This window comes from Meleagris gallopavo, chromosome 6 (genome assembly GCF_905368555.1).
Source record: "Meleagris gallopavo chromosome 6, MGAL_WU_HG_1.1, whole genome shotgun sequence".
NCBI lineage: Eukaryota > Metazoa > Chordata > Aves > Galliformes > Phasianidae > Meleagris > Meleagris gallopavo.
Window position 1 is genome coordinate 15,298,684 of NC_139409.1, and position 26,978 is coordinate 15,325,661.

Genomic DNA, 26,978 nt, shown 5'->3' on the forward strand with positions numbered 1-26,978 from the left:
AGTATGAATCAGTTTCTGAACCAAAAGAATCTGCTGCCTGCCAGACCCTTGTCCTTGTTCCTGAAATTGGGAAATGAATAGTGGATGATACAGGGAACTGCATGAAGAAACAGGATTGTTTTACAATTAGGATAGCAGGGTGCTCTTCCTGGAGAACTGCAGTCTGCTCTGCTTCTGCTGGACTGTTCTAGGAGAGGAATGCTCAGTGTTAGTCTCTGATTTCACATCCCTCATCTTGGTGCCAACTCAGTAACCCAGGATTTGGTTTGCAGACAGCCTCAGATGGCTGTGACTGAGGTGTGCAGGCACTGTTCTTTGAGCATACAAGGGAGGCATAACCCTAGGTTAACCACTCACTAAAAAAAGGTCCTAGGAACCACACACTGAAACCAACTGGTGCTTTTAATCTAGTTTAGTATGCAGATTTGATGATGTAATGCTGTAATCGCTACAGAAACTGGAAGAAAAATGCCAGCATCACCTGTCCATCTTTACACTCACTTTGTGCTGCACTGCTGGATTCCCAGGATATGACAGAAGCTGCAGAAGGCAGATGGAGGTGGAAGAGTTTTTCTCTGCCCTGTCCAGTGCTCTGAGCTGCAGCCGTCCGGACCCTGAGCAGGACAGGCTCCAATTTTGGCAAGCTTTTGTGGTTGATGTTTTGTCAGATTTCCATACAGAATGAAACATCAGCAAGATGACATTTATTAAGTATGTTAAAAACTGACTGTCAAGAGAAGGGGAAATGTGTAGCTGACCACACCTTGGAGTAACGCATGGTGCAACCTGCCAGCCTGCTGGTACACCTCAGGGAATACCACAGGCAACTGAGGTGTTACTGTGCAATAAATGTTTTCACGGGGCTGTAGGCATCCAGTCCAGCCGTGGAGCTGCAGAAGAGAGATTCCCACAACACTGTGCTAGCATCAGCCATACTGAATGTATTTACAATTCTCAAAGCGCTACATGAAAGAGATTCTAAATGCTGATAGTACCTGGTTGATCTTGAATGACAGTAACTACTGAAATATTGGCAAGAACCCAAATAGTGGTAGGTCACTGCAGACAGAGGTAACGATGCTTTCCTGTCCATGGGGCTCTGGGCAACTTTGTCTGGTGGGAGGTGTCCCTGTCCACAGCAGGAACTTGGAGCCAGATGATCTTTAAGCTCCCTTACAACTCAAGCTATTTTAGGATTCTGTGATTCTAAAACCAGCACCAGGTATGCTAAAGTCTGTGCTGGCTAACATGCTTCCACACACAGAAAGCCTGGAGCCAGCTGGAGTTTTTGTTAAATGCAATCCGGAGTAAGAGGATCAGCCTGGCTTGAGCACTCAAAGCATGGTCCTACCCATTGGTCAGAGGAGAAAGATCAGGAACTATTTCCAAAATAAGAACATGAGTCCAGCCAGGAAGGCAGTGCTAGGTGTAGTAACAATTATCTGCTACTCATGTGGTGAACGCTGCCGCCCGTAAAAATTTCATCCACAGCAGATTTTGTCACATTTATCTTGCCATTATTATTATTATTGGTAGATTAAAAGCAATAAAGAGCCATACAGCTACCAAAACTTCTCTGCCTTGATCTAGCATCAGACTGCATCCAGCATCCTGATTCCCAATTGTGCACACTGAACAAGGAAAGATTGCACTGCAAGATCTGGATGAGCCACCTTGGAACAGATGCACAGGTCCCAGTTTTCATCTCGCGTTTTCCTGCTTCCTGCACTCTGTTCCTTAGATCTGGCTCTTGTTCTCTTGCCTCTGAATGGGACAGTCTCCTCCTTCCTTCCCATTGCCTAGATGCCAGCAGGGAGGTCACTGGGAGTGCATGGCAGCATCCATGTTCTCAGTTGATTGCTTGGCTCCAGCTACACGCGTAGCAACTGGAAACAGCCATCACTGGGAAATTCTGTCCTCATCACGTCATCCCAGGCTGCAGTGTGTGTGGTGGCTTTGTGAGGAGAGTGCATGCCCAGGTAAGGGACAGAGACTTACTGAGCCGTGGGAATGATGCACAAACAGGACTGAAGTTGCAAGAGGCATGAGTTTGCTCTGGGACATTCTTAACCTTTAAGCAGTATCAAGTGTCTCTGTAAACTGAGAACTGAAATACCCTAAAAGTTGGCCAAATTAGAGTAGATTTTCTTTCAAGAATTAAAAAAGCACCTGACAAAATCTTCTTTTGCTTAGTTTGAAAGCAAATTTTTTTCCATTAAACATTTCATTCATCTTTTTCCTGTTGAAAAACAATCTACTCATCCTATATTTGGCTTCAAAAATGCCAGGATGCTTTGGCTACTCATTTCCATAAAGCAGAACACCCACACGGTGCAGACCATTAGCACAGGTGCCTGGAGCACACACTGGCATAGCCTGGCACAGCTGGCTGGCAGCTGGCTCCAGGGTGGGGAATGTTAAGCCCTGAGCAAGGGGCTGCCCAGGCCCTTTAAAGCCTCAGCAGAGCTGCTCACCCTGCTCACAGGGCCTTGGGAAGCAGCTGAAGGGCTGATTCCCAGCAAGCAGATTTAAATAGGTTTCCAGCTTAGGGAGAGAAATGGATGTTTGTCTCTTAGGGGAGCTGCTCCTTCCTCCCACCCCTCCCTTGGATGTGCACGTACATGCACAAAAAAGAACAGAATGGGATATGAGTGCTTTCCAGGAGGAAAAGACTGTTCCTCTACAGAGGCAGAAAAGCACTTTGGCAGACCTGAGAGGTAACAGAGTTTAACTGAGTTGAAAATAAAAGACTGGTAATGAGATTTTGCACTAGATTGGCTGGCTTGTGCTGGCAGGCAGCGAGCACAGCCAGCCTGCTTACAATTCACTGGGCTGAGCTAACCGAAAATAGAAACTGAAGAACCACAGTGTGTTTGTTACCCAGTCCAGAGTGGTGAAAATGTTGACCTGTAAGGATTAAGACAAAATTACAGCTCTGAAATGCAGCCACTTGCCTTTTTCTTAGTGTTGTTATAACGGCAGTGACCTTCCTGCTACAGCAGTGGAACTCCTACAGCAGCCCTGACAGGAGCACAAGGAAGTGTGCTCACCAGCTCTGCTCTGACAGTGGGCCATATTTCTGCTGGTCCTGGCAGCTCAGTAGAGACCAGCAGCACCTGCAAGGCAGAAGCTTGTGCTGGAGTACAGCAGCACCTGCTGCTTTGGGAAATCTGAGAAGCAGTGGCTGTTTCACCTGGCGGCAGATCTACACAATCCACTTCACCCTGGACATTAGCTCTGCTGCAGCCTGAGCTCAAAGCATCTTTGCTTGTACTTAGGAAGAGGTAAATTTGAGACTGTCTTGCTAATGCCTATGAGGCATTTGCCTGTGTGTGAATCATCCGTGTCCAAGCAAGGGCATAAGAGCTGCTGCTAAGGCATCTGGCACGTGTCAGGAAGCTCTTCAGCTCGTGCTCTTGTGGCCTTTTAGTACAGACTAAGTGCAGCATAGCTGAGTGCAGTCCTGATTTTTAAGGTAGGTTGATTACTCCTGGCTAAGTATACAAGGAAAGCGTATATCTTGTTAGGTCATGAAGGAAAATTTATATTGATTTCTGGTATCTTTCCTGATGTCTGGAGGATTACATGGCTATCAGTATTCATCAAGCAGCTCTAGTAAACATTAGTTTAAACTAATCGAGGCTGGAGAATGAGGATGCTTTGTAACAGCTGATAGCAGTTAGACTGATAATGAGCATCTTCCAGTAAGAGGTGCTCATTTTTCAGCCTAGAGATAACCTCTCACTATGCACAACATGCAGAAGTGCCAGTGGTGCATATTGTACAGCAGCCACATCGTAGCTGCTGTAGCTTCATTTAATTAGGGAAACATCCCAGAGATGGTAACATTTCTGCCTGTTCTGGATTACCATCTTCATGTTCTCAGTTAGGTTGTACCCTACTGTCACCCACATATATAACATTTGCAAAGTGGGAGGACCAGGTTATCTCCAAAGCAAACATCCTTCCTGTGTAACATCTCCAGGCGCTCAGCACTGGTTACTCAATTTTCCTGTTAGAATAAGATCACTGATTTAGTAGAGTTGTTTTAATTTCATAACGCACTATAATTGTGCCCCAATTTGTGGAAAAAAAGATTTATCTGCCTCCCTCTTGTATATTAGATGATGTGATTTTCTAAGATTATAGTTGTATTTTTCCTGCTATTCTTGGTGGCCTATCTCTACCTGAGCAGTTGCCTCTTTTATAATGCGTCCCCTCCAGGCAACACTCAAAATACTGTGAACCAAATATGATGATAACTTAAAGTAATGCCAAAGGCAGATCTGCCTTCCACTGTATAGCCACTCACTGCCCAAAGGGAAGGGAGCAGTGATTTGTGCTCATTGCCTTAGCTCTGTTTGCACAGCTGCTCTGCACTCTGCCTCCAGGCTGCAAGAGGGTAGGGATTACATCCCATTTAGGGGGAGAAAATACAGGGAAATGAGATCAGTTTAGAGGCAAAAATATAAGGAAATGAGATCAGGCAACTAGGTAGAAAATTAAAATGAAATGATGGCTGCTTATCAAACCATATATATATATATATATATATATTTTTTTTTCATACTTGTGTCTGTCACTAGCTTCTGATGTTGATCTCTCAGCATCAGCATTCTCTTCATCCTATGAGGGGAAGACTAAAATGCACATGCAGGACCACACTCATGAAACTGCACATTCTTGGCTTGCAGACACATCCTAATTCATTAATAGCAGCCAATACTTTTCTGTTACTGCTAGGAAGGATAAAGAAAGCAGAGACATTGTAGCTGTCTTGAGAAGCAAACAGTTCATCCTCCCAGGATTTTTGCAAAATAAAGTGCAGTCCTAATTAGGGATGATACATGCTCAACTTCATAGAACTGAATTGCTCAGGTTGGAAAAGACCTTAAAGATCATCAAGTCCAATTTGTATTCATTATGTTCTTAATTCTTTCACAACTCCACCATACATTCTAAAGTTGTCTTAAAAGAAATGCAACATCAGTGTTTAACGCAGAAATACTTCTTTGTTTAGAAGTAGAGCAAACATTTTTGCTTTGCTAAGTCTCAACTGGATAAGTTTTTCTCCTCTCCAAGCACTGCATTAAAATATAATATGACTATTAAGATGTATAAAGGACGTGCCTAGCTTTGGTCCAGCAGTGTCCAACCCAGTTTGGTGGTGGTAACAGACTTATTTAGGCAAATCCAAACCAGTAAACAAGATTAAAAAAAATATATCAGTAGGCGTGCCAGAGGTCAGGAGGTGGCAGTAAAACTCTGAGATGTTTGATCTGCATGCCAGTAGTGAAAGTGTTTTAACTGCAAACCAGAATTAATAAATGATTAACTTGTGAGATTCTAATAAGAAAAGCAAGGCATAGTCAGACACTGATCATACAATGAGGAACAGCATAAGGGACAATTAAATAATACGGATTATACAGATAAAACTACTTTCATTAAAATCTTAGATAATATTCATAATTAAAATAATTAACAGTTCAAAACAAGAAAATTCCAAGTCTGAGAAAGCCCCAGAATAACTTCTCAAGTTGAGTGGAGTAGCAACAATGGATGCATCTCAAAATTCAGCAAAGTGGACTATAATCTGATGACTAGGCAAGTTTATATACATACACACATAGTAAATATATATTCACACACATGTATATAAACACACATCAACAGCATGTATTTGGATGGAAGAGCAAAGACAAGAACAGCTTGTCTTTGAAGCAAGATTATGGGAATGTGTTCAAAGTAAAACAGAATGTGAAGTATCAGTCTAAAGACAAGATTCAAACTTGGAATATGCATGAAGCAAACTGCTTTGTTTCTTCTCGGTTTACTTTATTTAGCTTCTCCTTCATAAATGAGAAGCTGGTGGCACGAATGGCAGAATATCAAAATGGTCTGTAAGGAAAACTATAAGCCTGAGAAAGACGAATGAGATACTTGGTGAAGGGACAAAAGCTGACTTTGGTCACTTATCAAAACTGTATGCATATTCAGAATAAATTTTGCATAGCAAAAACAGCCATAACAAGCTCATTCAACATGTAGAAATTAGAATGGTAAGTCCTGAAGGTGGGTCTTTGTCTCACATACGGACCTTTATGACAGCTGGATTCTCCTGAAAAGAAATACACACACACCAGAAGATCAGAAAGGTGATCCCACAAAAATTCCTCAGAACTCCAAAGCAGCAGAAGTTTACAAAATGAAGGACAGACTGGAGAGAGCTGACACAGCTTGACTTTTTTTTTTTTAATAATGAAAAGAAAAGGTTATAATTACCGTAAGGTATCTAGAAAAAGATTCAGAAATTGTTATGGAGAACTCATAGAAAAATTGTTCATGAACATCAAAATATCAGAGCCCTGTTTCCTTAGAAAACAAACCTAAAACAACTAAAAAAATTGGTTAGCACATTTTTGTATTCATTCATACTAATCTGTTCAAGCTCCATATGCCCTACATAAACATGACAGATTTATACTATATCAGAAAAGGAAATTTAGACTCTGTAGAGAACTCTTTTGTTTTTACAAGGGAGAATTTAACCACAACTGTAAAGCAAATAATGTGTACATGTGAATGTGCATATTCTCCCAATAAAATCATTTGCATAATTCATTTACTGCACCTAGATATATTTCAGAGTTCTGCTTAACAGCAAATTTCAGAAGGTTTTGCAATTACAGTATGAAGAAGTGTGAGAAAACCAAACCAATTTTTAATAAGTTCATCTATTTCTACATGTTTTCCAGCATCCTCATCTTGCAATGATTTTTGCTGGCTCCAGTTCCTCTCAGTGGGTCTTTCATGCTATGCACAAACCTGTCTGAATACCATGAAGAAGCACTAACACAAAAAAGCAGCAAGCATTTTCAGTGTATCAGGGGAAAAAAAAAAAAAAAAAAAAAAAAAAGAAAAAAAAAGGTTGATAAGGACTTATTTAACTTGCTCCAATAGTGCTGCAATTTGAGACGGAAACATAAATAATGCTGATTATACTTTGTCAGACTAAATCCAAGGAACTAAAACACTTGACTCCAGGCTGCTGCCACTTACAGACATTCAGGGAGCCATTCAAATATATGTGTTTTTTAAAAAATCTATTTTCTAGAAAATTCTCTAAATAAGCATTGCTGGTAAACTCTTCTCAAATGTAACGTGATACAAACTCTGTGCCAAAATCTGGAACACAGCCGAGTGCTCTGAACAGAGTGGGAGACACCTGAGATGATTCTCTTAAATTATGCAAGAATCTCAGCTATGCACAGTAAAAGCATCAGTGTCAGGAGGTGAAGAACACAGCACTCTATACACTCACAACTAAATGCGTTTAAAGCAGGAGTTCTCAAAACTCTCCCAGGAGTTTTGGCCACATTTTGTAGAGGAACTCTTAGTTTCACTTCCCATTAATAATCATAAAACATTTTGTACCAGATATAGCACAAAGATATGGAAAAATAATTTTAGGAAAGTATTTAATATGTTTTAGCTACCTTGAGACAACTGCTTAGCAAATGCAAAGAGTGGGGCCAACAGCTTGTTTTCATCTCTCTGGAGACCACCAGGACTGTGGGCCCTGGAGTGCTCTGCAGACATGGTACCACCTGGGACATCTTTCTGTGGTTGCATTCCTCCATGAGAGATGTAGGAGGTTACTTTTGCAGATGTCTTACCTCGTTAGCCAAATCAGTCGTGTTTAAAGTGTTTTGGGCACTACTGTCTCACGTTAGCTTCCCTAGTCTCTTATCTCCTCTTGTCCTAGGAGAATAATCAAAGGAACATCAGCACCTAACTGCCTTGATTTTAACTCCCTGTCTTCTGCAGGTCTGGCTCTTAGACTTTCAGACTTTGGATTGATTTAATGATGTTGGGATGCTTAGTTCTTAACTGAAGTTGTGCTGTCATCTCCCTGGGTTTGTAAAGAGCACTGAACTGTGGAAAGGTATTCACCCTCCTCAGCTTCATCTGTTTCCCAATCAAATGGGAGTGGTCAGCTTGCAGGAGTTGCATTGTTTTGGGTTTGTGGAGAATAGGTCCTTTTTCAAAGCAGAGGGCTCAACTCACTCTTGCCAAACACTATAAGAGGAAAAGAAGGGTAATTCTTGGATGGTATGATGGCAAATCATCTTTCTGGCTGGAAGCCTTGTTTTGGAGTTTTGTTGCTTAGTATCTGTCAGCACTTTAATTCCTAGGAATTATCTTTCTCTTCCAACAACTTGGCCTCAACTAAATGTTTTCATATAAAGTGTCAGAACTCAGAAGTTTTTTTAATTTTTTTTTAAAATTAACTTTCCAAATGTGGTTAAGTCTTGAGATATAGAAAAGTACTTGGGGGGTACTCAACATTAAAAGAAAAAAAATAATTAGCATGGCACACGTTTAATCTTGTGAAATATTTAAAGGAAGGCAAGATGAACATTTAAAGTACAGCCTTGAACAATGCAAAATTCTGCAGATTTATCCTGAAACGGGGCTGTATTTTGAGGTGTCTGGCACCTCTAGCCATTGCAATTACTCTACTGCCTTTGAGAATAACTTATTACAAAACTAACCTCACATGTTCAACCGGTTTCCTTTCAGAAATGCTTCAGGTGCCGATGGGTCACAAGAGGAGGGATCTCGTCCCCAGACTCTGAAGATACGAATAAGGAGAAAGTAATTATTAACGATTTGCCGATCTAAACTAAAAACAAACGGCAACGCAGTGAAACCATGCAGTTCTGCAGTGCCCCAAACCCTCGTGTTACATCGAACAGAAACAAGTGCCAGAGGGTGAGCTCCATTAGTGCGGCATGCACCGAGGCGTGCCTACTGAGGGAAGCTGTGCCCCAACAGGAGAGGATGTTAGAAGAAATTAAGAGCCTTCGGGAAACACTGACGCATCTCAGTGGACTTTTGTTGCAGTCACATTCATCACCCCAAATCCCACCTGAGGGCAACGCAGAAAAACTCCGCCGAGTACAGAAGAACGAAAGCTGTCCCGAGCGGCACCACAAGACCCGCACCGCCAAAACCGCCTCGGCACCCGCAGGCCACGAGCCGCGTCCACCTGGCGTCACGAGACCCCCGAGGGGCGGGCCGCACCCTCGCCCGGCGACCAATCAGCGCTCCGCCCTACGCCGTCCTCCCTCCTGCCGCCAATAGGACGCGAGGCTTTCCGCGGCGCGGGGCGAGGGCCGGAGCCGGGCTCCGACGAAGCGGTCGTTGGGATCCGCGCGCTCCCGCGGAGCTCCGCCCCTCGGGGCGGGGCTCAGCGCGGCCCGGCCCGGCCCAGCGCGGCGGCAGAGGCGATGCGGAGCCGGGGCGCGCGGCTCCTCTCCTAGACGGAGGCTGGGGCGCGTTCGCCGCCACCCGGGAGACCCGGCCGCAGGTAGGAGCCTCCGCCGGGCTGAGGCGAACGGGACGCGGCACCGGGAGCGCCGAGGCGCCGCGCGGCCGAGGCAGGTGCGGGGCGGGGGGCGACCGAGGAGGCGCCGGGGTGAGGCGGGTCGGGGGCGCGGCCCCCCCGTAGGTTCCAAGATGGCCCCCGCCCCCCGAGGGAGGTGGCCGGGAGCGGAGCCCCGCGGCGCTCCCGAGGTCGGGGCCGGGGCCGGGGCCGTGAGGAGGGCTGAGCCGCTCTGCCCGGCTCCTGGAGCCCTTCGGGGCGGTGCGAGCTCGTCCCGGGAAGTAATGGGTGTGAGGGGACGGCGGGCGCGCAGCCGGGCTCGCGGAGCCGTAAATTTTAATTCGCGGCTTTCGGTGCCGCGAGGTGTGCTCGTAGGTCGGTTGAGAATAGCGTAACTCGGGTGTGGAGCCGGCCGCTCGTTGGTTTGCTAATGCTCGCGCTTAATCTGCGTTGAGCGAGCCTTAAAAACATCCGTAAATAGCATTATGAATTGGGCGAGTTGCACGTGAGCGGCAGAAATGAGCCTGCATGCGGCGGCGCTCGGAGCGCTGGGCTCCCCGCTGAGGTCCGGGCTGTGCTGCTGCTCAGCCCATGGCATAGCAAACAAACCCCTTCCCGCACCTCCAGAGCTTTCTCTGGGTTGGTTTCGTAAACAGCCTGCTCATCTTTGCCTTTCCTTCCTGCAGAACATGGTGTGCGATAACTTCAGGGGCTTTTGGGGTGGGCATCCTTCAGCCTCATGGAGATCTGCAGCACTGAATTTCAGCATCTCCTTTCTACGGTTTTCAGTGAGGTTCAGAGTTCTTATTTCAGGCACCCTTAGATCGAGATCCTGGTTTCAAGGAGAGCTGCTTGTAGCCACTGCTCCTTGTTAAAAGTGCCTCTTGTAGATATCCATTTTAAAATGTAGCCATTAGAGTTTTGGTATGAAGTATTAGTGTCATCCTTCATGACCTTTTAATGCAGGGGTGATTATTTCTCCGCCGTATTTACAGGAAGATCTGGCTTAATTTACAGCTTCGTTTTTCACTTAAATAGAATAAACAATACTTTCACTGACGTGGATGATTAAATCTCTGATCTCGCTTAGAATTAATGTTAGGATTTTGGTAAATGTCACTGTTGGATTGAGTAAGTCTTTTTGTATTCAGAACGGGTGATTACATGCAGTTTCTAAAAGCAGTCTTAAAGCAACAGTTAATTTAGGTTTTAGGATTTAATCTCTTAGAGCAGAGAATGAATGAAAAGGACACGGCAGTTTCAGCTGTGCATGGTTATTCATCAGAATGACAAAGAGTCAATTGGTAACCTAAATGGCAAAAGGTAGATCTAAATGGGCTTGGACTTAGAGGGGTTTTGGATTTGACCAACTCTGAGTTTACACATGTACACATAAATGGGGACAGAGGAAGTCCCAGAGATGCTTATTGCTGTCAAGTGGCAGAGAGCATTGAGGAAACATTGCTCTCTGTTTACTTGGTTCTTGTTCTCTTCCTCAGGCATCTATCAGCAGTCCTTATCAGAGACAGGAGGCTGTGTTGCATGAGCTCTGCTTCTGGGCTGGTGTGGCGTTTGTGTGCACAGTAAAATGTCTTCTGTGCTGTAACACTCAATTTGGAATTTAGTTTTCATATTAGACAGGTGCAGCGCTGTAGGTTTGTAAGAGCACAATGTAAAAGTCAGAACCAGGTGCAGAGAAAGCAGATTAACATACTATTACTTTTGGTGCGTATTTGCACCTTCATTAAAATTGACAGAGCTCCCCAGCTCCCGATAGGAAGCAGTCACAAGCATGTTTCAAAGTGCCAGCCCTCTCCTGAGTGCGTGGTGGGAGCGCTGCGGTTCTCTGAAAGATGCTGGTGGAAACTGCTGGAACTCCCATCTGTTTTTAGGATGTTGCAGCACTGCCTTTGACTAGAAGTGAAGCTTTGATTGTGCTTTCCTATGATGAATTCTCCTTATGCAGCAAACAGCCAGGCGTGCTTGAGCCTTTCATTTATCTGTAACATATGGAAGGGAGCAGAAGGACCATAAGATATGTAGTTCAGTAGCACCTTTCTGTCTAACCTGGTTCCTCCACGTAAGGGTTATTTCACAGAATCATAGAATCACAGAATGGCCAGGGTTGGAAGGGACCTCAAGGATAATGAATCTCTGACCCCCCTGCCACAGGCAGGGCCACCAACCTCCCCATTTAGTACTAGACCAGGCTGCCCAGAGCCCAATCCATTCTGGCCTTGAACACCTCCAGGGACGGGGCATCCACAACCTCTCTGGGCAGCATGTTCCAGCACCTCACCACTCTCTTTGTAAAGAACTTCCTTCTGACATCCAACCTAAATCTTCCCTCCCTCAGCTTAAAACCATTTCCCCTTGTCCTGCAATTACCTACCTTTTCAAAAAGTTTCCCCTCTTGTTTGTAGGCCCCCTTTAGGTACTGAAAGGCTGCAATGAGGTCACCCCGCAGCCTTCTTTTCTCTGGGCTGAACAAGCCCAGCTCCCTCAGCCTGTCTTCATAGAGGAGGTGGTCCAGCCCCCTGATAATCTTTGTGACTCTCCTCTGGACCCTCTCCAACAGCTCCCTGTCTTTCTTGTACTGGGGGTTCCAGACCTGGATACAGTACTCCAGGTGGGGCCTCACAAGGGCAGAGTAGAGAGGGCCAATCACCTCCCTGTCCCTGCTGGCCACCCCTCTTTTGATCGAGCCCAGGATACCATTTGCTTTACGAGCTGCATTTCAGAACTTGCTATGATAATAAGTAAAAGCAGGAAGAAATCCAGTCTTGCTAATACAAAATGCAGTTGTGCTAATACAGCTTAATCCCAGCCTGCTGTGTGTATGTTCTTCCTGCCCCATCTCCTGGGAAGTTCTCAATGTTCTATCCTGCTTGCTGCTATACGTAGCTCATTAAGGAAAAGGTGTAGTGTATTCACTTGTCCCTTCCTAATTTTAGTCTTAGAAATATATGACACAATAAATTGACGCTTGCAGTGGATCCTGAGTATTTATATCATAAGTGCTATGATTGGATTTCCTTGCCAGGTAGTAGTACTAAAGTACAGCAGGAGGGAACAAGCCTTACTTACCGCATGTCAAATTAACCATGTGGTGCAGTATCCTTAACATCCCTGGGCAGCACAGCCCACTCGCTCTGTGCCACACCTCGCTGGCTGTGTGGCAGCTCTGAGAGCGCTGGCTCTGCTTGTCGGTTTTCCAGGACCTTTGGAAGATTACCACGAGGCATTCAGTGAAGTTTGTGAAGTTTTTTAGTGAGTTTCCAAGTTTAAGTGGTACTTTGACGTGCTCCTTACTTCAGCTAGCAGTCTTTCTTTTAGAGGAAAACCAGCAGAAAGCAAAAATAAGCTTGTCTGAAGATGCACAAAACTTTTCTTGGGTGTTTTTGAAGAGTATCTATATTCTTTATGCATAGCTAGCTTGAATTTTCCCTCCCCTCTTCAGAATGGTGTTCTTGAGCAATAGCATTAAGCAGACTAGTTTTGGGGACCACGGCTTCTGTCCTGAAAATGATTTGGCTGTGCACATTGTGAATCAAGTGTAGACTGGACTTTATCTCGCCATTGCTAGCTATGGAGAAATGCTGAGTAGCTACTATAAGAGGGTTTCAGTATATTTAATATTTTGGGATTACATGTTACTGTGACCAGCGTCTTAGTTTTGTCACTTTTCCATTCGGTTGTGAGGGCTAAGATGCTCCTGCAATCCCCATTCCTGGGGAGCTTAAATGAAATCACAAGTCAGGCTAAAATCCAGCCTGGATAAAAAGCTGAACAGTGCCTTCTGAAAGTATATTATGGAATCATAGAGTCATAGAATCACTAAGGTTGGAAAAGACCTCTCAGATCATCTAGTCCAACTGTCAACCCATCATGTCTACTCACAGAATCTTTAAGGTTTGAGAAGACCTCTGAGATCCCGGAACCCAGCCTGCCCCCACTGTGCCCACTTGCCATGTCCCCAAGTGCAACATTACCATGGTTCTGGAACAATTCCAGGGACAGTGACCCCACCGCCTCCCTGGGCAGCCTGTTCTAATGCTTGACCAAAGACCCAACAGCCTTTTTTGTCAATTCAGCTGGCTTGACAGTCAGTTGGAAATCTGGTGTGTTTCAGTGCTTGGGATGTTGTATCTTAATAAAGGAAAAAAAAAAAAAAAGAGTTTTAATAGAAGAAGAAATCAACCCAGTCAATTTAAAGAACCGAAATGTGAAAACTCCTGGTTCTTTAACAGCGTGCAGTATTGCCAGTGTTGTAATCATTCTACCACAAACCTGCAACAAGGTGCTTTGGAAGTGAACTCACTGTTTACATGTGGTATGTTCTCAGTATTTAAAGATAATCATTGAAAGAATCTGTGAACTAACTTCAAACAGTACTGCAAAACCTTGTGGAACTATAGAATGGGCAGTGTGATTGCTGTCATATGCAGTGTGCCAAGGCTGTGGTGAAATGTGAACGTTGAAAGTGTAGCCCTGTCAGTAGAAAGCCCTGGGGTTTTCCATTGATTTGACTGCTCAGTGCCTGCTATACCCGTGGGACTTGCTGTGGTTGTGACCCTAGGTGCCATCAGTGCTCGTCCTGCTGTCCATTGCCAGTAGGAGCAAGCAGAGCACGGTGCCACCTGGAGTGTTGAAAAAGCCATTTGCTAAATGTCAAGGTACACAGCTAGTCATGGTTTTGAGGTTATTGCTGACTTTTCAGAGCAGCATGATTAGTTAATGTGAAGGAAAGAAATGAGCATCTTTACTACAAGCATGATGTATAATGGGAGAAGGTGTGCGCATAACGTTTTGTACCAAAGCTTGATCCAGTTATGTATAAAATGTTATCACATGTATATGAAGTCTTATGGATGCTTACTCCTATTATCCCTATTCACATTATCTGTATCCATTTATTTGAAGCTTTCCTATAAACATTTTGAAAAAAAAAAAAAAAAAAGAAAAATTACTCCTTTAAGACGAATTTGCCTAGGGTAGGCTTGGAGTCAGAACAGATTTGCGTATCGTCATACCACCATGTCCTAAATAAAGGTCTCTTCTGACTTCTTATTTTTTTTTTTTCAAGGCTTCATAGAGAGGATTGTTAGGAACTTATTCTTGTAACATTTAGAGACACAACAACCCCAGGCAATGCTACAGGTTTGGGACAGAGTGGCTGGAAGTCTGTGTAGAAGAATTGGACTTGGAGGTGTTGTCTGCACGTAGCTGAATGTGAGCTAGCAATGTGCCCAGGTGTCCAAGAGGGCCAGTGGTGTCCTGGCTTGTATCAGAAATAATGTAGTCAGCAGGAGCAGGGAGGTGATCTTCTTCTGTACTCAGCTCTGATGAGGCTGCACCTTGAGTGCTGTGTTCAGTTTTGGGCCCCTCACCACAATCGAGGCCCTGGAACGTGTCCGGAGAAGGGCAATGAAGATGTGAGGGGCCTGGAGTGCAAGACTTATAGGGAGTGGCTGAAGTAGCTGGATTATTCAGTCTGGAGAAGAGGAGGCTCAGGGGAGGCCTTATTGTTTTCTACAGCTTCCTGAAAGGAGGCTGTGGTGAGGTCAAGGTTGGCCTCTTCTCCCATGTAACAGCAATAGAACAGGAGAAAATGGCCTCAAGCTGCACCAGAGGAGATTCAGGCTGGATGTTAGGAAAAGCTTATTCTCTGAAAGAGTGGTCAGACACTAGAACAGGCTGCACAGGGAGGTGGTGGAGTCACTGTCCCTGGAGGTGTTCAAGAAACATTTTGTTGTTGTACTGAGGGGCATGGTTTAGTGGGAAATGTTGGTAGTAAGTAGATGGTTGGACTGGATGATCTTGGAGGTCTTTTCCAAACTCAGTGATTCTATAATTCTAGAATAAAAACATGAAGATACTTCATGTTTCCAACACTAATGTCATCATACTGTTAACCTTTCCTTTTCCCTTCAGGTTCCATACGTTCTCAGCTCCCAGTCTGGAAAATGCGTACCTTGCATTCTTGTTGAAGTCAAGACAGTCGTACAGGTAGGATTACCATATGATTACTCTTTTGCCCATGGCTTTCTGATGGTGGATGAGGTTATCATTTGTTTTCTCTGCTCCTTAGAGTGTTTTTAGACTGGGATGAGAGACCAAGAGTAGAGTTATATTCTACTTAGTATTAATAAATAAAGCTGTCAGATGTCAGCATAATGAAGTGTGGTATAAGTATGCTTCATTCAAATTGTATGCTGCTTTATTGTCTAATAAAGACAGCTTATTTTTTCTTTTGGGGTCAGGAATGATTACATTTTCATATGTTCTTTCATTATATATGATGGATTATGTTTTGAAAACATAGGGAAGTGTGTTACCAGTACAGCCAGCGGTGAAGAAGGATTTGCTACAGTTACGCGATAAATTATATAACATACTTAAGAATAAGGTAAAATGCTTTAGAGCTACTGATTATGCCTCAGAACTTGGAAATGTCTACATCCATTTATGTAAGGAGCACAGAACATCTTTATTGCACTCATAATGTGTTGTTTGGTGGACTGAACTTGGCTTTAGGTAATGAATTTGTTCCAAAAGCAAAAGTGTAGTCTCATATATGAAATGCAGGGTCCTATTTCATAGTCAGTATGCCATGAATGCTTTCTGAGGAAATGTAATTGACATTGCTAATTATAGGTAAGAGTGGGATATTTGGATTTCACATACTGTATGTGGCCGGATGAGAAGTTTGAACTGGCTAATGGAGAGGCTTTTTTTAAAAAAAAAAAAAAAGTTGCAAATTCAGATGATAGAAAGCCTTTCTTTTTCATCACAGTTTGGAAGAGTTGCAGAAGAGAACTTATCTAAAGAAACAGCATTAAATTTCTCTTCAGAGGCTTAATAGGCTAAGCAATGAAGGTTTTCAGATACAGTAATAGAGGTTTTCAATGAAGTAGCTGTTCACGAGTGGTTAATTATCTCATTGTGATCTGGGTCACTGGGGAAGCTGCAAACAGCTCACTTCTGTGTTCTAATGGCAAGTGGAATGTGTGTATGGAAAGGGAAAGCTGAAGCTGTATTGTCTGGGGACCAGCAGTGCTGGAGAAGTGTCCACAGCCAGCTTCTGAGCGAGCAGCTTACCCTCTTGTTCAGGTGTGTTGAGGATCAAGGCCAGCAAGGGTGTGCAGTATAGCTCTGTAGGTTGCATCAAAACTTTTCTCTGCTCCCTGCGTGCTCCCACTCCATCCTCACTGTCCTAGCAGCCCGAGACATGCATGAACAGCAGCCCTTTGTCAGCAGCTTTGCTGGGGCTCCCTGCCCTGCTTTCCCTGCTGTTGTTGCCATCTGCAGACATGGGGACTCTGAAAAGAGTCACTTACTGTCTTGCAGCCCAGGCTGTCTGAACCAGCAACTCCCAATCATCTCCAGCATGTGTGTATGTAACCTGCAGCTTTGGCAAGTTAGCTTCGGTTCTAGGGATTGCTTTCTAATGGAGAAAGGAGTGCCCAGTTTGCATTACAGAGCTCTCAGATGTTTCTTTTCCAAATATCTATTAAAGAACATTAAAATTCGATGTTAGAATTTCCTTGTATTGGAAAGACACAGTGCTACAACCCAGCATGGCTTGATCTGCTCCAGCAGAGTGGCACTGTGCACACCTCTGGTTTGGAAGTTTGTTACTTGTTTGAAATACCATACGAACTGGAATCTCTACCACCTTCAGCTGCCATGACTGTGTGGATATCAAAATGATAAACCAACCTCAGGGTATAAAACTGGGCGTAGCACGTTTGGAGGCAGGCGTGGAGTCGTGCTCGGTGCTCATCTGACTGCTGCAAGGTGGGAGTGGTGGTGGGGTGCTTCTAAGGAAAGGCTCTCTGGTGATGAGAAGCCTTGTTGCTTAACAATGAGACTAAAGTAGTGTGCAGCAGCTGATCAGTCAGTCATCAGGAAAAGCAGTTTTGGGAAGCAGTGTAGAAAAGATGTGTGGTGTCCTTCATGTGGAGCTGTGGCTACAACCGGCAAGCATGGAAGGTGGGCGCTATTGGAAGTTCCTTCTGTTCGTATCTGCTGAAAGAGAACCACATCTCATCTGTGGTGTGTGTGCTGCTGCCCAGACCAACGGAGGAATGGTGGCTGGAAATAGCTGATTTCAGAACTGGAGGACTGTGGCTTCCTTGGCAGCTACATCTGGAAGCTTCTTCACCGTGAAGGGGGGAAGTGGCAAGATAAATACTGGAGAGAACAGGTGGCAATGGAGTAGTTGATAATGAAGAGAAATGAAGAAAACTGCATTACTCAGTGGAGTAGTCAGCTTTTTGTTTTCTTCAATGAAGCTATGAAAATTGTTTTCAAAAATTTGTATTGTATTCAATATAAATTATTCCTGATTTCATGACACACTTGTTTATTACTTCATAAAGATTATTTAGCTTCATTCTCATTAAGGCTTTTCACTGAGCTGGTTTATAATGATAAATGCAGAGTGTTAAATACCTTCATTTCAACAGGAAATAAAGTGGGAGTGGGAGCAGAACAGTGTTAAAATCCATGCAGGAACTTTTTAAATAGGAAGAACTTGCAGCTGGCGTGACTGGGGAGGGAGAGTTCAAGTATTTCAGGTGCGGAGGGATATAGTAACAGTTAACTAACTGGAAAAATACACAGGAAACATAATTACCAATGGCAGTAATATAAAGACAGGTGGTCGCGGCTCACTGACTCTTCACTGGAGGTTATCAAATCAAAGGCAAAGGTAGGCAGTAAAAGATTTCTTGTTACTGTAGGAAGATACTGGGATACTGTTTCATTTAATACTATTTTCCTTCGGTATGAACAGGGCGGACAACATCTGTAACACAGTGTTTAATTCTGTGACTTCGTTGTGTAGGTGGACATGTGTAAAGGATGATGGCAGCTGATTAAATGCTGCTTCATTAATGTTGGATTTTACATTTTACTCCTTGGACTTAAAGCTTTATCACAGTAGTTAATGAGTTCTGGCTAATGGTTTTGGCTTCCAGTGGATGATGGCAATTAAAATTGAAAGGAAACGAGAGGGGTTCTGGTCACTGATGTCAACCATTTTGCATGCTGCTGACTTACTTCAGGGGATTAAGTGCCCCACCTTAATTAATCACTTATTTTGTCTTTTCTAATGTTGTCATCTGGCTTGGATGTAGCATTAATATTTAAAATATACGCATCAGTTCAATAAACACGTGCATTACTTGTCAAAACACTGCAGCTTGTTAAAATAAGCCCACTGTCGTTGCAGTTAAACATCCTTGGGGTGACATGTGGTGACAGCAGGCACACTGTGCGTCTGTGCAGGCTGCTCAGCTGGAATGCTGGTGCTTCTTTAGGAGAGAAAGCCTCTTCCTTTTGTGAATGGAGTATCTTCAGATTCCTGTAAGGAGAACGTTGTGTACTCATTAATATGGTCTTACATCAGTATAAAACCAACGAGTTTAATGCTGTATTCTAGGAATGGGGAAGTGTTTGGTTAAGAAGCTGGACCTTCTATGGCTGCTCACTAAGTTTCCAGTATGTTGGAGCAGCTACACGAGAAATCTCAATTAACAGATTTGCCCTGCATGGTGAAGATCTAAATAGAAAATGAAGTTTCCCTCAGTTGTCCAAAAAATCAAATCTCATCTTGCATTTTGGAAATTATAGCTAAGTATTTGTTTGGCTGCTATCTATGCAGTTCCTTTATGTTGGGATGACAGTGAGAGTGTGCTCAGTGTCCGTGCAGGACGTGGTCAGAGCAGCAGCAGTCTGTACTGAGCGTTTGGCATGCCTCCTGCGCCCCTGCCCAGGCTGCAAGGCAGTTGTCCTCTCTGTGGCCACGTGTCTCTGTCTCTTTCCTTGCTGCCAGCTGCTTTTGATTCACTGGTTGGTGAAATGCAAATCCCTTCTCTTTAGGGGGGATCGAGAGGACAATAAGCACAGGGCTACTACTTTCCTTATGTGCACAATTAGCATTGGCCTTACAACCCATATGCTCTTACATGCTATGTGAATTTAAAGCATATGTTAACCCTCGTTCTGGTTTTGATTCTGCCTTAACAAATCTTAATGCCTCATTGCTCTTGCTGCCTTGCATCTTGTTCTGGCTAATGGAAATTGTTCTCTTCCTCTTCCTCTCTTTTCATTGAATCATAGAATGACCTGGGTTGAAAAGGACCACAATGATCATCTAGTTTCAACCCCCCTGCTATGTGCAGGGTCACCAACCACCAGACCTGGCTGCCCAGAGCCACATCCAGCCTGGCCTTGAATGCCTCCACAGATGGGGCATCCACAACTTCTCTGGGCAGCAGTGCCAGGGCCTCACCAGCTCTGATTTAAAAAATAAATAAATAAAAATAGTTTGTCCTGTTCTACAAAACTCATTCTTGAGCAACATGAGATGTTATGTCCCCATCTGAATGCTTGTTTGAGAAGATGAGTATATAGAACAACTGACAGCTTTGCTTTCCCAGTGGAGAAGTGGGAATGTGCCATGGCCAGAGTGAAACTCATGTATGATTGCTTCTTACCATAATGTTGTATTGTTTTTTTTATCCATCTTACTTTCCTTTGTTGGATATAGGCTGTAATAGAAAAGCTAATCCAAAATCCAGTGTTTCCAGCATTGCAGAGAAACTTATGTGGTTAGAAACTAGAAGTTTCAAATACATGGAAGCTACACTCTTCCTTTTATTTGTAATTAGGTTTTTTCCATGAAATTTAAATGTTTTTATGTATAATCTTTCTCTTGCATACACACTTGCTATGCATAAAGGTTATTTTATAGTGTATCTATTCAAGTCCAAGATAGCCCTTACCGTAGCAAGCATGGGGGGGTGTGTGTGTGTGTGTGTGTGTGTGTGTGTACATGTCCTTTTCGACCTTGAATTTTAGGTAATTGTTACAGCAGTCCTCTCTTACTGCTGAGCCTTCCCTGCTTCCTCTGATGGTGAAGCCTTTCCTAGGTCAAGGAAAAAAAGGAAGAACTGTGGGGCAAAGGAAGGAAAATGCCAGGTGTTCACATTTCCTTTGATGGAATCCTCAGTTTTCAGGAAAAAAATGTGAGCTCCTCTTGAGAGGGGACGGAGTGTTAGTACAGTACCCTTGGAAGAAGTAAAGCATAAGGGAAAACAATCTACTGTACGGTAGGTCCTACAGGAATCTTGTAACTAAAAGGAAGATGATAAAGACTTCACATAAATGCCTCTTTCCTGAGGAGTCAAGGGATCAGCTATTCTGATCTCCAAGCGTGAGACTGATTTCAGCCCTAGCATTTGAGTTTGGGTTGTGAATTGAAGTTGTGATATGACTGCCTAGTTTGGTGGTTCCCAGTCTGTAGCTGTCTTATTGTGAGGCGTATCGTTCTGTATTTCCTCTTCTTTGTTAGTCAGTACTGAAGAGGGAGCAGTATGATCAGACTCACTTGGGCTTCTCCTTAGAACAGTCCTGACTTGGTGCTGGTACCACATCTGCAAGTAGCTCAACCAGGCTGTATTCTGGGAGGGAGAATTCTTTTGCTATTGCTTGTTAAATCAATGAACCTCCGTTAAGTCACATTTTGTCATGGGAGCCTTGCTTATGACTTGGCATGTGATTGTACCAGCTGCCAGAATGACCTGTGTAAGTCTGTGAACTTGGTATTAAGTATAAACCAAGAAGGGGAAAATAAACTTGCTATTAAAATAGCAAATCTGTGTGATTGTCAGACTGATACTTGGCATAAACAGCTGCAACTGAGATCCAGAATTTCCATACAGGAATGAGTCTATTCACGTTTCAAAGCTGATATATCAAAAAGTATTGTATCCAGATAGCACACTAAAAAAACCCTTTGCTGCTTTGGACACAGGTTTGCTGTCATTGCAGTGGCACGGCAGAATTATACAGGCTGCTGGAGCCTGGCCATGGGTCAGTATGGGATACTAACAGGCATGTCTGATGGCAAATTCTGTCAGTTTACCATGGGTGAAGCCTGGAAGAAGCAGAACACGTTTAAGTTAGCGCTCTTTGAGATAGGTGTAGTTCTTACTACTTGAATGTTTTTGAGTGCTTTTTTATAGACTACTTTTTATTTGCTTTAAAATGCTTACAGTGTTTCTATTCTTAATACTTTCTTTGGGGAAAAGACCTTCTGTGTTACAAAACATTCTAACTATTCAGTTTAAGTTTGTGCAAGGGTGAACTGTGTTTCAGTCAATTTGTGTGCTTGCAGTTTTGCAATACTCAGAAGAATGAAAGCTGCCTCGAGTAGATTTTACCCTACATTTTAGGCCAGACTTCTGGGTCAGACTGAATGTCAATTTTTAAATGCCAGAATATAAAACTACAAAAGTACCATTTATGTGGAATTTGTTACCTAATCCTTCAGCAAAATAATCAAAGCAATCTCTGAACTTAGTTCTGAAATTTGTTTTTGTATCTCAGTGTATGCCTTTCTGTTTGTGATAGGAAGCAATGCAGCTGAAGTCAAGGCCGGGAATCCCACTTGCTGGTACTAGAGATCAGCTCCTGGGTTAAGGGGAGACTTATGTAGGCCAAGAAGCACAGGTCTGTTTGTTACTTTCAAAAGAAAAATGAGCAGAGGCTGAGGGTGGAGCTGCATTAAGGATTTGAAGGTGGTCATTTGAGCTTTGCATCTGTTGCTAACGTCCAGTTTACTGAGATTAGTTGTGTAGGTCAAGTAAAAATATGTCCTCTTATGCTGAGCAGAGCCAATGGGAAGTCCTTGCAAGTATCTTCTTTCAGAATACTTTTTTTAAGCTTGTCTGAATTATACAGTCATATGTCTGGAATATACTATAAATCAGATCTGCAGGCGCTTACAGTGAATGTAAATTTGTGCTATTCTGATGGCAAGTCTAAAAAAGCATTGGTATTCTGGTATAAGCAGATGTACTAAAATGGTAGAGGAAGATGTTGTGATGTGATATAAGATAATAGAATGGACCGAAATGTTCTCTTGCAGCCACTTTGCTCTGTGCTTCACCAAGAGAATAAAGCCCAGAAGGGACAACTTAAGTAAACTTCTCTGCTCAGACACAGCTTTATTCTCGTTCTGCTAAACGTTTCTGTGTTAAGACACAACAGTTTTGCAAGGGCTTACTGATACAGGAAATGGACTGCAAAAAGGAAATTGTTTTTAAGTTCAAACATTGAAGTGAAATTGAGTGTTAATTAAGGGAAAACTACATGCTGTATGTCTCCTGACAGGAACATCAGAGCTGTCCTTCCTTCTTCAGAAGTGTCTGAGAGGGGATATTAAGGGAAGAAGATAAAACTAGCTATAAAGCAACCTTTATTTTGGTGTAGCAGTACAGCCATTGACAGACTGTTGTCAAAGCTTTGAAGAACCTGTTTCTCAAGGCATCTTAAGTACTTACCTAAATAATGGGGTTTTGGCTACTACAATTTAACCTAAGTATTGTATAGAAAAAATATTTCTCTTCATTTGGTCTTTTGGCTGCTCCCAGGCAATTTCCTCGAGTGTCCTAAAATTGTGTTTCATGAGCAATAGTAAGTAGTTGTTTGGCTTACATGTACAATTCCTGCTGCCCTTTCTTGCAGTTCCCTCAGTGGTCCCATTTCAGTATGGGCACTGAGAAAGGGAACAGTGGGATCCACGATGTGGTCAGCAGCTTTGTGAGTAAGCAGGTGGAGTCAATACAGTTTGTCATTTCAATTTCAGGTCCATTGCAATAGCAAAACAAAGATACAAAGTCCTGTCTGCTGAGCGTATACCCAATAGGATGAACCTGTCTCCTTGCCTGAAAGGCTTGCAGGTGGATTCAATATTCTTTATTAGACCAGCTAGCGTACTTCATTAAGTACCTCTTTAGATGTCAAACAGGTTGAAAGGCTGGTGTGCCCAGAAGACCACCTGCTCTTTAAAACTGCTGCGTTTAGTTGATTGAATATGTTCTCCTTGAGAAAAGCTCTCATCTTACTGTGGTAGTCTTGGAGCACCGTGGTTGCAGCAGCTTTCTGGCTAATGATGTGTGCATTGTGTCTGTTGTAGCCTTTCAGTAGCAAAGCAGTTGGCAGCCAGTTTTGTCTCATCCTGCTTGAGCTGAACATAGCAATTGACTGCAGCAAATAAAGGGGCTGTTGTGCATTAGAGGTAATGCACTTTTGGTAAGGTGATCTGCTGTGTGAGTGCAGGATGCTATGAGTGCTTAGCAGCTTGGAGGCCAACCCTAGGAGCGTTGTGAAATTTGGGAGTGAGCAGTGCATTGAGGTGTGCTTTGTGCACCTCTTGTTTGCCAAAGGAGCAAGTTTCTGGTATGAAATGGCAGGAAGTGTGGATGTGAGTCTAAGACATTTTGTGAAAAGATACTCTGAAGTTTGTTGTTGGCAAAGTTTGTCGTGCTGTGGTATTCACATGTTTTTGCGTTTTCTGGTCTAATTATTGCTTGGTGTTGCCTGACAGATGGTTATATCTTAAAGCTGTATCAGAATGATGTTATTTGCTTGACAGTTATTATTCTCTTAGGAATGTAGGCTAGGGAAGGACCTCCCTATTCATGAAGTTTATTTTCATGCTCTTGTAGGCTTCATCGTACAGTCGTAGACATATGGAGCTCTGTCTTAAAAGCAGCTGGGCCTTTTCACCCACAACTTTAATTAGAAGCCTGTTCCAAAGCTATATTGTGCTAACTATGAGGAACCTCCTTGTAATACTCAGCCTAAATTTATTCATGATCAGTTCTGGTAATAATCAGTTCTTGTGCCAGGATTGTCCTTTTATTTTAAATGGGGATTTTTTTTTTCTTTCCAATTCTTTTATAGTTCTCTTGGTGTGTTTATGCACAGCTCTTACTTTTCTGCTCAGCTATTTTAGCCAGGCTCAGGCCAAGTCCCCATTGAAATGTGGAGCAACACCAAGGTTTGAGTGCTCTGAGACTTTTCTGCTCTCACATAGCAGGTTTTTCCAGTTGCTTCAGGAGGGTGTGCCTTACACTTTGCACTATTGCTGATAAAAGGAGCAAATAGTAGCTTCCTTGTTATTGTAGAGTACCAATAGAAACGTGAAAATAGAAAATTCCATGTTTTAAACCCTGTGAATGTTGTCTAATCATTAGGGCTTTCAGTGTACATACTGTAATTCAAGAATGCAGACAATCCAATGTAAGTGTTGAAGGCAGGCAGATGTTTGATTGCCTCCAGTGCGTGGGTCCATGTTCTTGTTGGTTTTTGTTGTTTTTTTTTTCCCCCTTTAGGCTGTTAAATGTTCAGATCAGTATTCTGTGGCTGATCTGTGCAGATGTATTCTTTGTGCATTTTTAATGAGTTGCTGCAGAAATCTGTGGCCAAAGGTGAATCAGGTCTATTACATAGGAACCAAAAACTGGCATTATATTTTTCTGACTAATATTTATAGATAATTGCTACTTTTAAGGCTTTTGATACGTTGAACTGCACTTCAGAGATTTGTATTCTGAAGATAGTAATGAAAGATGTGAAAGACAGATGCATTTTGTAGAATTTAACTACAAAATTTAAAAGTTTGTAAAAGCTTCAGTAAGAAAACCTGACTTACTTTCCTTTCCTTCATTTTAGAATCCCAAGCAGCACTGACCTGTTGGAAAAAGTAAACCAAACACTTCACACTGTTTATATCTCAGGTTTAAGAAGGAGCTTAAACCAGCTAATGTTCAACATTGTAGCTCATAAAGGTTGTGGCATCTGGCTACAGAAGCATGGAGGCAGGCATGTAAAGGGCCATGTGCTGATGAGACCGTGATTTTTTGGGGGGCTAGAATTTGAAATCCATAATGCGGAGTGCTGCAGCAGTGAACCTGGTTAGTAGGAAGCTAGGGTATGCCTTAGGCATTCATGAAACATTTTGTTAATTAGAAACTAAATTCCATATGACTTTCTGCAGTTTTGTCTTAGGAATGGGCTTTTGTTACCTGTATGTGCAGGCAGTCATGGAAGACTCAACCGTGAATCTACTTTCCAAGTTGAAGACACGCAGTTATCTTTAGTTCCTAAGTGATGTCGTAACACTTGTGTGAAAAATACTCTTTCTCTTCAAAAATAGAAGGCAAGATTGCTGAAAATGGGAGATTTTAAAAGGGGACTTTGCTGGCTCTTAAATTTCCAAAGCATTGACTCTGAAAAGCAGACGTACCAGGTGTGTCTCCACACGTGTATCTCCTCATTGACTGCTCCTTACATGATGACAACTCAGAAGTTGTACTTCCTTCGGGGCAGAGTTGTCAGAGAATGAAATTGAGCCAACCTGGACTTTTAATGAGTTGCTTACCTTGACGGTGGGGAAAAACAGTTGTGAAAAATGTTATTCAATATTAGAAAGATAATGTTTTGTATTTCTTCTTAGCTGCAGCCTGCTAGATCTTCTGCATTTGTGTGAGACAGTAGTTGTCTTCATCAGTGAATGACTTTGTGCTATGAATGACCTGTGTGCTGTGACACAAGTGTTGTGATAGTAGAAAAGATGTGCCTTGGCTTTCTGTGACGGACAGAGTGTACGTGAAAGGTGATTGGATTCATCCTTATTGGAAAAAGGTGTTATTTTGTGTCCAGAGTGATTCAGATGGATCAAGTGATAACATGGAGACAGAATTCAGAAACAGGATGCATGGGTTTAATATGTTCCAAAAGATTCTGCAGTTCTGAAAGGAAGTGGCTTTATACTGAATTCACCCAATTCTCAGGATCTATGTATATAGAATGCTGCAACAGGATGTTTTGCTTTCTTCTTCTAAGGGCAACACACAAAGTAAGCAATGTGGCAGTAAAAGATTCTGAACACTGGTAGGATTGCACCCTTCTGAGTCTGGCTGTGAGTTGGAAGGAGAATGTGTGCTTGTGGAGAGTCACTGTGGGTTTGGGTTTTGTACCCTGTGTTGTCTACAGCACAGAGCAAGTGCAGTCCATACATTTGACCTGTAAGACATCTTACCTTAGAGTGGTGTAGTTTTCATTCTTGGCACAGTTCATTGCAAGGAGCACATGTGCAGTGTCTTAGATACCTCCACACATCAGCTTCTGCCAAATTTCACTCGTGTTTCCAAATGTAATATTATGCTTGTGTCCTATCCTCTCTTTGGCAGTGGATTCAAACAGCACCTGTTAACGTTAAGAATAAATGAAGTTACTGTAACATTGAGGATAAAGAGGTTTTGGTGAAAGAAAATTGGATACAAGATTTAGATTTCCCGCCTAATTAAATATTTCAAGTGGAGGTGTTCTGCTTCAGTGCTATTTAGAAGTCAGAAAGCAGTATTATAATGTGAGCACATGCCTTTGTATTGAAAATCTCTAGGAGCTGAGCTTTGCTTTATCCAAATATTTCTAAGTAACAACTGGAACATCACTTTTCCAGAGGTAGATGAGTGTGTTTTTGAAAGCTTGTAATTCCTCAGTGCATCTGCTGGTGCTCCATTGCATTTAAATGAGCATTTGCAGGTTTGTATGGCTTATTGGTATTTCTCTTCAGTTTGACAGTTGAAGAGTAACAACGGTAAGTATGAACATTAGGTGAAGCCTTACATTACGTGGCCAGCAATCATTTGTTCTGGCATCTTACAGCAGTCTTGTTGCTGCTTTGACCAATGCATATTGAATTCAGTACTGCCCTGGAAACTAC

General features: G+C 42.9%; 1 protein-coding gene and 1 long non-coding RNA gene across 5 annotated transcripts in view; one reads left to right on the forward strand and one right to left on the reverse strand.

The window, feature by feature from the left end:
- Positions 1–6,140: 6,140 nt before the first annotated feature.
- Positions 6,141–9,150, reverse strand: LOC104911361 (uncharacterized). Of its 2 annotated transcripts, none has more exons than XR_002115831.2 (3): positions 8,936–9,150; positions 8,559–8,638; positions 6,141–7,764 (listed from the first exon to the last, which is right to left on the reverse strand). It is a non-coding gene; the product is annotated as an uncharacterized LOC104911361 (long non-coding RNA). The 2 variants fall into 2 exon arrangements; XR_014884198.1 differs by lacking the exon at positions 6,141–7,764 and adding an exon at positions 7,773–8,082.
- A 79-nt stretch (positions 9,151–9,229) lies between these two features.
- The window catches only part of MPP7 (MAGUK p55 scaffold protein 7), a 141,594-nt gene continuing 123,845 nt past the window's right edge, over positions 9,230–26,978 (forward strand). For 2 of the 3 annotated variants that reach the window (XM_085227183.1, XM_085227182.1), the window contains exons 1-2: positions 9,232–9,376; positions 15,326–15,400. The gene's annotated coding sequence lies outside the window, so the exon portion shown is untranslated. Of the gene's footprint in view, positions 9,377–15,325; positions 15,401–26,978 lie in introns of all 3 variants that reach the window. The other variant, XM_085227186.1, reaches the window with a different exon arrangement.